This window comes from Pteropus medius, unplaced genomic scaffold, assembly GCF_902729225.1.
Source record: "Pteropus medius unplaced genomic scaffold, Ma_sr-lr_union100, whole genome shotgun sequence".
NCBI lineage: Eukaryota > Metazoa > Chordata > Mammalia > Chiroptera > Pteropodidae > Pteropus > Pteropus medius.
In genome coordinates this window covers 13,796,661-13,808,137 of record NW_024344378.1, presented here as the reverse complement: position 1 = coordinate 13,808,137, position 11,477 = coordinate 13,796,661, and positions in this window count along the sequence as shown.

Sequence of the window (11,477 nt, the reverse complement as noted above, 5' to 3'; positions counted from 1 at the left end):
TGCCTGAAATTTAGGGAAATGTAACTAAGTGCTTAAACATATGTTTTTGAACTTAGCTATTATCACTTCCTTGTTCAATTATGCAAATAATACTTACACATGTAAAAGCATTTAAATATATAAGCATTTAAAGTAAAAAATCAATGTGTCCCTCACTCTTCTAATCCCACTCCTCAGAAGTAAGTGCTGTAAACGTTAACAGTTTCAAGCATAGATTTGCGAACTTTTTTCTAAATATATACAACATATAGTTATATCTATATGTATCTATATGTACATTTGTATACACACATGTATACAAATATGGCATTACCTTTTGCACATTGTTTTACAACCTACTTTTATCCTTATATGTCATGGATGACAAGCCATGTTAGTATATCAAAGTCAACATTATGTTTTATTAAGCCTGCATTGTATTCTAAAGTATGGGTCTATTGTAATCATATTTACTGTTCTCCTATTGAAAGATAAAGATTGTTGTTGCTTTTGTTTACTATCAGAAACCACATGGTAGTGAACATCCTTGTAACTATCTTGTTTAAATGCTCATAAAAAGATTTCTGTAGAGTAGCTTCTTTTAAGTAGATTTTCTTGGTCAAAGAGTCACATGTTTTAATTTTTGATCGTGATGTCTAGTTTCAAGAGGAGACACTTTGACATTTCCATTCCTAAGGGAATTTTCTATGAGGTTTCCACAGCGCTGGGTTACCTCAGTCCTAAAATCACAGAATTCTTTTTCACACCAATAAAATTAACATGTTCTCTAAATTGTGACAATCTCTCCTCAGTGCACGTTTTAGCTCCTATGGAAACTGCTTTTATTTCAGAAGTAAATAGTTTCCATGCAGCAAAGCTCAGAAGCTCCTCCAGCTTCAAAGTAAAGATTAAACTCCACCTCTACTGTGGAATTTTTTCCTAACTGATCACCATACATGCACTTACAACTTCATGAAGTCCATGTTCAAGCTTCCTTCTCCTTTTTGTACAAGCAAAAGAACATGAGAATTTACCAGGAAGGGAAAAATATAGGAAATGATTATTTATTTAGGCCTGGAACAAGGGGAAAAGTTAAGAAAATTTCAGAACAAATTATTGTAACAAGAACCTGAAATCCTGCCATAAACTCCTCAGGCTTCAATAAATATTGTCTTTATTATAGTCTAAGAAAAAGAATCCTCTTAGTCTTTTTATTAAGCACTCTCTACATAAAGGTATTTTACATAAATTATCTCTTAATTCTCCCAACAAACTCGTAGAGTAGGTTGCAATTTTTCCATTAAACAGATAAGGAGAATGAGCTCATAGAACTGACGCAATTTGGGCAAGAATTCACAGCTACTTAAGTGCTAAAGATGGGGTCCAGACTCAGGCTCACCTGATTCTCTTTCCACTATACTATATTATCTTTCTTGCCATCCAAGTTTCCAACTCAGAACTTCAAAAGAAAGAAGGAAGATCAATGAATGGAGGTCCTGAGATGAAGAACTTAGCTCAGCATGGAGAAGTTACAGAGATAAGGCGTGTCCTTTCATGGACGGTCGGGTGATTGGTGATCTGCCAGGAATAGTGTAGATGAAATTCCTGCAGTGGATCAGAAGCTGGATCAAATGACCTCTAAGTCCCCTTTCAAGTCTACGAATGTATAATTTGACTCCCCCACCCACATTACAGATAGGAAAACAGGTTCAGAAACATTAAGTGACTTGATCAAGTTCACAGCTAACTAGTGCAGAACCCAAGCATCATGGTGACTCCTCTATCGACCTCTCCACTGGAGCACAAGATTGAAGAACTTCTAGCATTTTGTTTACATAATTTTGAATCCCTTTGCTCATTTGTTGGTGACTTTGGCTAACCTAGGCTCCACCTCGATATCCTACAACAATTATATGATTAAGGGCAGGGAGAGTCATGTCTTTGTTTTCCCCTCCTGTCTCTTCTAAGAGCAAAGGCACAAGGGGCAGGACCATTTGGTGTCACTGTATATTCCTTTTTTTTAATGCCTTGGATTCCTAATCCAGCAATAAAAGTATAAATGTTGTGTATAAAAAACGTAATGACATGAGGAAAGGAGAGCTGGCTTACTCCCAGAAAATACAAAGGCCAAGCCCAACCAGAGGTACATCCTGTAAAAACTCTGGCAAATTTTTAAAAAGCAGTCAGGGTTAGATGAATTCTACATCCCATTTTATGGAAAATAAGGAGACTAAGAAGAGTCTTCAAGAAACTACCTCCTCTCTGGGCTGCAGAGAGAATGGCTCAGAAAATTCACGCCATATTTGAGGAGCCCCTGAACATTTGAGAAAAGGTTGTTTGATGTATATGCCATTTCCCTTCATACCCAGGTTACTTCCAGATGCAAATCCCAGGCTGGTCTCTCAATTACCTCCCTGGCAAAGAAGTAAAAACCGCCTATCAGAAAAAGAACCCACTTTTCTGAGAGAGATTGCCACTCATTCCCCTGTCTCAAATCCACTGGAACAAAGTATAAACTTTGGGGAATTTGAAAACCAAGACCCTGTTCATGCATTTGGAGACTTGACTTAGATTAGATCCCTAAATTGTTACTACTTAACTTAATGTAAAATCTGGGTATGTAAATTTCTGTCAAGGCTGCTGGAAAGGCTCGTCGATGAGTTAACAATTAACATCCAAGCAATTTGGTTTCTGGAAAGCCTATTTATTTTGATTACCTGGTTCAGATAGTTTTCAAAATGTAGTTTTAAATATTCCAAGTGAGGGTTAGAAGGGCCTCAAGGGCTGGTGGAAGGAAGGACCAGGTTCTGTTTCAGCAATTGGCCAGACAGTGTTGGAAGATGGTCGGAGAAGGGTTGAGAGCCCAGATTCTGGAGCCATTTTATTATCTGGATTCAGAACCCAACCTCTACCATTTACCAGTTCTTTGGGCAAATTATTTAATTTTTCAGTGCCTCAGTTTCCTTGTTTCTAAATAGGGATGATAAGATGGTAATTCATGGGGTGTAGTAAAGGTTAAATGAGATATTTACATTATAAAGCACTTTGAATCATACCTGGTACATCGTAAGTGCTTGGCAAATGTTATTAATACTATTTTATGTTTCAATAATAAGAATGATCCCTACCACCATTTGAAATTTTGAAAACGATTGGCCATGCAAACTTTATATGCATTTATATCTAGATTGTGTTGTTATGTTTAGTTTTCACAAATAGCAACCACTATTAAGATAAAAAATAAAATAATTAACTAGACCAATTTTTACATTTGATCTTCGTTTATACCATATATAATCTGCAAGTGATTAAATTTCACTTTTATTACTCCTTTCAAACTATCACATGTTCCTTATCTCTCCCTGGGTGTGGTTCTCACTTCTTGTACTTTGTTAAGCATCCTAACTGCTGTGACTTAGTTTCGGTAATTACTAGGAATGAGGTTGTGAGAAACTTGTCTTATGTCAAAGAGTATTGCTTATAAGATGCAAATTAAGTCATTAATTTCTTAGAGTCTTTTCTAAAATGGGGGAAGGGAGAGGTCAACATATGACTAGGATTTAACCCAAATGATTAAAAGGACAGGATGTTCTTATTTTCCCCCAGGGGCCACAGAAGGAAATGAGAACTAAATTTAATATGGTGAGTTCTCATGTTAATAAATTGATGTCTTAGGTTTATATGTCCTAGTAATTATGCCCTCCTTTGGAAAGGCTTATCCTAGAAGTTTAGTCTGAAGATAGAAATTCAGGAGCTGGGAGAGCTGAGTAAAAACTATGAAATAAAAGTATTGAGTTTCCAGCAACATATTTACGTGTAAACTCAGGGCAAATTTGTGAAGTAGAATTTATGTGTCATGTCCCAGCCATCCTCTTAACTTCCTATCTCAGTGGTAGAACTGATATCAAGCCATGAAGCCCTTTCGCTCTCTTCTGCCTGATGAAGTGTGTTGTTCGGGCTCTGCTATCAGACATTAACACTTTAGTGAAAACTTAGGTCAATGTGTTACTGCTCCAAGGAAAGATCTGTTTTAAAAACTTTACTTCTAATTATAGATAGCAAGGTTTTTAATTGCTGTATCATAGATTATATTGTAAGTAACTGAGACCACTCTAACTTAAGCAAAACAGGAATTTATTGTAAGAATAAGGCTCGTGGCTTACAGAATAGAGAGAAAAGCTGAAGAATCAGGTATTGGAAAGGATAGGAGCTGAGACAGTTCTGCGAGATCCTTGTAGCAGTATCTAATCACATTCTCCTCAGGGACCTCCCTAAGGATAACTCTGATTTTCTAAAGTCTCTATGTTACTCTACAAGAGGTCCAAATGCTAGGGCGAGCACATCTGATTGGTCCAGCTTGGGATTACCCTTGCTAAAAGGGAGAACAGGGCATCAAGACTGCACCAATAGGGTGAAAAAGGGGTCCACAAAGAAATACCGAAGGATTCTGACTGGAAAAGGAAATAGATGCTATGCTATCATCACCAAGTAAAGAAATTTCACACACCTGGAAACAGGTGTAGGACACACATTTTGGAGCTGTGGTAAAGGAGGAGGACTGTCCCAGCACTTAGGCAGCCATCCTTCTTCATATGAAGTTCCCTTCTAAGACTTCTTCCTGGTCTCCAGTGATAGCATATCAGTCAAACGAGATAGGGACCCCAGGATTCTTTCACTGGTTTTCTCTCAAGAGCTTTTAAATCACCACCTTATGATTTGACTGTATTTGAAAATACCATTAAATGCTTAACATCATACTTTGTAGCCTTTTGGGATGGTACTGAAATATAGTTTCTAAGGTAAATATTTGAATGAACACTAATATATTTAAACTACTGGTTTAGACTGTAGACCACTGCCCATCTACAGTGCTGGCCAAATATGCAGTTTCCTGAGTACAACCCCCAGACTTACTAAAGCAGAGTCCTGGGGAGGGGCAGGGAATTAGGATAAGGGCTGATTCTAAACTTTTAATAAGCTACCCAGGTGGTTTTGGTGTACACTAAAGTTTGACAATCACTGAACCAGACTCAACATATCCTAACATTTATTGAGCACATACTCTGTGCCAGTCAGTGTTCTACACTCTAGGGATAAAACAATGAACATTATAAACAAAGTTCTTTCTCTTTTGAAGTTTCTTAGGGTGAGGAAATTAATGATGAACAAGTACAAAAAAATTAACAAGGTAATTATAGAGTGAAATAAGTACTCTGAAGAGAAAAAGGTGGTGATATCAAGCTTAACATGATCAAACAGAAGTATTGACTTCTACCTGTCATACGATTTCTTCTCAAGTCTTCTCTATCTCAGATAACTGTGTCCCAATCCCCTTAGATGCTCAAGCCAAAAGTCTAGAAATCATTCTGAATCGATGCCTCTCTTTTTCTCCTTTTCTTTACCTGTCATCTGCACTCTATCAGCCAGTTATGTCAGCTCTACCTCCGAAATATACTCCAAGTCTGTTCACTTCTCCTCATATACACAGCCACCCTTACAAGAAGACCCCATTTCCTCTTGTATGGATAACTTTGAGGCTTCCTAACTGGCTTCGCTGTCTCTAATCACATTTCTCTAGAGTCCGTTCTCTGCACAGCAGCCAAGAGTGAAATTTCAAACACATAAATGAGACCCTATCCCTCCTTTACTTAAAACCTTCCAAAAGTCAAACTCTCACTCTGGCCTACCAGACCTACATGATCTAGCACCCACCCAGCTCTCTGGCCAACTCTGGGGTCTCACTGTCCCTTGCTCAAGTTGCTCAGCCACCATGCCTTTCTCTCAGTCCCTCAGACATACCAAGCTTGTTCCTGCCTCATGCCCTTTGGTCTTGCTTTTCTCTCCAGCTGACAACTTCAGATTTGGGTTGCAGCTCGAATGTCGCGTTCTCGAAGAGGACTTCTTCATCTATCCTAACTAAAGTAGCATCCTACCCTCACCCTAGTCATTGTTAATGGTCTGTTTATTTTCTTCATAGCCCTTAGCATCTTAAATAACCTTATTTATTGACTTGTTTACATGTTAATATCTGCATTTCCCCAGGATAATAAAAGCTTCATAAGTGTAAGGATTTTTGTCTATTTTATTCACTGTGGTGTCACCAGTACCCAGAAAAGTGGCTGGCACATAGTAGTAGTTCAATAAATACCATTGTCTCAATGAATGAAAATAAGTGCGTAAATTCATCAAGAGAAACTGGAGGTGGGGCTTCGGAAACAGGCTGTCAATGAACTGGTGCTGAGTTTTCCAGGTTATGGGTTTGGGGACTACATAAATTCCAACTTTGTCCTACAAAACTCTTTATTCCGGGCAAACAGGTTTACTTGCTGTTCTGCCAACACACCTCATAGTTTCCTGACTGTTCAGTGAAGAGGCCCAGGTTGTGTATTCATCATGACCCTGTCCAAAGGGCCAGGGAATCTGTTTCAAAAAACTCACATACATAGTTTTGTGCCTGCTACCTCTATCATCAAAGGCCCTTCTTCTCCATCTTTTCCCCATCATAATTCTGCTCTGAGACATCATTACTGATTTCTCCGTCAGGAATTGACCTCTCTCTTCCTCAACTCCTTTTGGGTTCCTTGTATATATTTACATGTATACTTATTACATGTGTATCTTGGGCAAGTTATTTAACCTCTCTGAGTCTTAGTTTCTTTATTTGAAAAATAGTATTAATAATACTGATTTAACAGGATCAATAAGATGATTATATAAAACATATATAAAATGCCAAGCACAATGCTTGAACAATCACTCATTAAATGATAGCTGTAACAATTATTATTTCTTCTTAACAATTAATAAAACTATAACAATTGTCTTAATTATTATTAAACAGAAAATAATTTCACTGATAATAATGCAACACTTATTTACCAATTACTGAGTTTCACATTTATTGTCTTATATGTGGTGATTCTGTGATCCAGTTGTTTCATACCTTTGTGTTTCATTTCCTAGCTAGATGTTTAGGATATAGACTATGTCTTTCCAGTGCCAAACTAGTTCGTAATTTATAGCAAGTGCTCAAAAACTATTTGTTGTAAATGGTGTGATGATCTGTAGCTCTGAAATTTAGTGACTTGCATTATGACAGATTATAAGCTGATCTGAAAAATCAAATCAATTTGGTTTACAATTTAGAACTTGCATTTAGATGTGCCAACTGCTTAAACAATGTGCTGATGAAAGCTCTGCCTTCCATTCATTCAGTAAATACTTGTGAACACCTACTATGTGCCACATTCTGTTGCAAGCAACCAGCAAAGACTTCTAAAATAGGGAAATGATGGCATTCGTTTGTCTGTATATCTGGTATGTTTATAAACTCCATTTTTGCAATCACTTATTCCTTTCAAGAGACTGGCTCATATGCTGGAATCTAAGTACTTAAAGAATATATAAAACATATGGCATAATGAACACTTAGGCTCTGGAGGCAGAAAGCCTGGATTTGAATCCCAGCTCTATTATTTTTCACTCTGAGATCCTGGGCAAGTTACTTATCCTCTCTAAGCCTCAGTTCCTTCATCTCTCTAAAATGAAAATAATAGTACCTACCTTTAAGATTTATTGTAGTATGAAATGAAATAATGCATATAAAGCATTCAGTAGTGGCATACTATAAGAATTCAAAATAATAGCTATAATTAAATTATAAGTTCAAATTCCTTTACCAAGCATACTAAGAATGCTAGACAAGAAGAATGCATTTGAAAAATCATTTTGAACAAGGAGAGAGGGAATGAGCATATACTTAGGTTCCATTATACATCAAGCATTAGAGAAGAAGCCTCCCATACACCGTTTAATCCTTACAAAGTCAAACAGGTATTATTTTATAGATGAGGATAGTAGGACTCTGAAAGGTGAGTATCTTGCCCAAGTTTATGCCACAGAAATAGTGGAGCCAGAGTTGGTCTTTCTCTGAGTCCTTCTCACATAATGAAAAAGGACCTACCTACGTTTTACTCATCATGCATTGTTTCTATAGGATAGCAGTGCCAAAATTTGGGTGTTCAGGAGAGTACCCTGGGGTTCTTAAAAAAAACCTCTCAACCCAGCAGCCTACCCTAAAAGATTGTAATTCAAGGACAGGCCCCAGAGATCAGCATTTTAGGAAATTCCTAAATCATGACTGTGTTAGAAAAGGGAGGTAGAGAATGGAGTCTGTTGCAGATAGTTTCTGATCACATTCTAGAAAGAGTACCATAAGGATTAAAACAGCCAGTTTTAAAATCATGTGATTCAGACAAACATATTAAAGATCAGCAGCTGAAACCTTAAGGCATCCGATCATGTGATGAAAAGATATATAGGTAAACTGACATATTTTAGGTTTCACATAGCAACTGTGTGCTTTGTATTCATTTTGCAGTTTCTCTACACAGAAACTAATTGATTTTGTATGAGTTTTTATGTCCTACTTATGAGTGGGCCTCTCATTTGGAGTACCTTATTTATAGCAGTTGTTTATTTATAAGTTGTTTGTTTATTAGCAGTTATTTATTTAGTTATGATTATTTTAAAAGACCAAATGGAAAATACACAAGTTGAGGATAAACACCTTTAAGAAAAAAAAAGAAGGAGAACCCTGAGCGTGACATTTCATTAATGTTACAGAAATTTATCAGGCCTGATTAAACAGTTGTATAAGGACCTGTCAGGTATTTAGCTGGGGTAATTCTTTTAAAATAAACCATATAGGTCACATAGTACTAATAAAATATGTTGATGAATCCTTGAGTATTGCCCTGATTATGTCTCCTTGGGGAATGGAGAACTCATTAGCATGAGTTCCCTGTCAGTCCTTCCTTCTCTGTTCCCCAAGTACTTTCCAGATGGGCTTGGCATAAAAGGGTGATCGAAATGTATGTAGCATGGCCAAGTTTCAGATGAATGGCTCATCTAACCCCACTGATTAAATACATGACATTATGCAGTATGAAAAGGCTGTTGTGCTTCATTGACTTTACTTTTCTATCTAAAAGCTTTAAAAAAAGACATTTGGGGGAAGGGATGAGGGAAGGCTTTCTCAATAAATATTTTGATCTTCATATTCAACTGCAGATGCATATTTCCCAGCCCAGGGAAAAGACTCAGAGCTGAGAAGTTGTGAAATTGGAAGCAGCAGGGTGTGTGCGTGTGTGTGTGTGTGTGTGTGTGTGTGTGTATAATATAACATCATCTGATGGAGAAAGATAAACCTGTTTGCTTTTTGAAACAATAAGTAGTAAAACAGGTTGCTTAAGATAAATTCCCTTGAACTAGATAATTGATTTTAAATATATCTGCCTATAATAATATCTTATATTTACATAGTGCTTTGAAAATTTCAAAGCATTTTTATATTTATTATTTCATTTGAACTTCACAGCAACTCGATGAAGTAGGTACACCACCACCACTTAAAAGATGGCTAAAGTGAGGCACAAGAATATCAAGAAACTTGTTTGAGGTCACATAATTAGTTGATGTCACAGCTAGAACTAGAGCACCGGAATTTTGAAATTTAAGCCTGTGTTTTCTTGGCAGAAAGTTTTGCTTGATCTACTCAGAGTTCATGTGGAGATTTGTGGCTACGATTTAATTGGAGAACACAAATCAGGCATGCCTGAAGAACTATACAGAAAGGAGATTGTTTCTCTTAGATCATAACTGTGTTAGAAAAGGGAGGTAGAGAATAGAGTCAGTTGTTTTAGACAATGCAAATTTCAAACAAAAATACTTTGTAATCTGTTTCTGGATATTTTGGGGGTTATTCATTCATGAATTTGAGTATTCATGTTTAAAGTATCTGTTAAGTGTCTTTATGTAAGTGACCTTGCTTGGTACTTTTGGGAAGATACAAAGAAATGCATGTAATTTGGGGGCTTTGCTTTGAATTATACGGATAATTGCCATTAAGTCATTGGCCATTACCACCTGGTAGATGAAATAAAATGCCTTCTTTGCAGAAGACCAAGATAAACAAAAACATATGAAGAAACTGGGCAACTAATTTCCTTCAATTCTCTTCCTGTAGGAGGCATCTTTAAAAAAAAAAAATCAAGGTGATAAATTGTCCTTCCAGGTACACAAAATACCAAGTTTGCTACGTCATCTAATATAACACAGACTTTAACTGTAACACTCCCCTTAAAACGAAGGAGAGTGGGCTTACGTTAGTGCCAGGTGCCTTATCAGGAATACCAGACCAGGCTTTAAGGGAAAATGTTAGTATCTAGCCCAAAAAGCAACTTCCAAAAAGCATCTCTGAAGGCCAGGGTTAATTCTCTACAATAGTTTCCCCTCATGGCTCCAAAATGAACTTTTTCTCTTGGCAAGCATGCTTGAAGATACAGACAAAAGGGAACAGAAGCTCCAATGGGCATAAAGAGACTGACAAGAGTTGAAGGCCCTGTCATTCTAGTGGAACATAAGCAAGATCTGCTAATGAGCATTCTAAGTTTCCTTGGAGGTCACTTTTTTTTTTTTAAACATTTTCCTGAACAAATTTCTTTCTTTCTGGCATAAACACCTCCAAACCCAAATGCAAAATTTATGCTAATATTTACACATTATAAGTGCTTGTTTGATATATTTCTTTAGTTTATACTACATGTACATAAACAGTGTCATTGAGTGAAACTACATTTTTTTGTTGTGACAGGTCCTGCTCAGCCCCTAATGTGAGTATCTAAAACAGCGTGTATGTGAAGAGTGGAGATTCAGAGTTAACCCCACTTCTGTCTCTAACTTTGACACCATTTTGCCTCTCTGGGTTTCCAATGTTTCCACTTGGGAAATTACAGGGTTGGAGTTGGTGAGCTCTAAACTGTTTCAACTCTACCATCTAGTGATGCTCTAGTTTTAAAATATTTTTGTTGCTATTAAATATACATTATGAATTCCAGTCAATCAGTATCCTTAGCAATATAGTAGGGTCCTGCTTCAGGAAAATTACTCATAGTTGGGTACAAAATGATAAGTCAGGTAAAATAAAGTTTATTCACTTTATAAAAATAATTGTTTTGCAAATTCCTGAATAGTGGTAAATAACAAATTCTGGTTATATGTTTAAAATAAAGATTTATTTTTAATCCAAGTTTTCAGGAAAAGTAATTTAGAGTGAGATATACATGCATTAAACTGCAATAATGTAAATGTGTAAATATCACAAAATCATAGTATTTTGGAAAGCTAAAGTAAAATTTCAATTCAATGTCCTCATTTTACAAAATAAAGAACTATGGAACAAAAAGTTAACTAACTTGCTCAAGATCACACAGGTGGTTAAAACGCTGCTAAGTAAACCAATTGCAGAATATTTTCCATATTTTTCTCTATTCATATTTTGAGATTAACCTCTTCATTTATCTATGAAGAAAAAAAATCACACATGTTCAGTGCTTAAGTCAAAGAATATCATTAAAAATAAAATTTGAAGTTAAAATGTGGACACATCACATTTTAATAGTCTTAATAGAAGATTCACATGCATTTAAAGTAAGTTA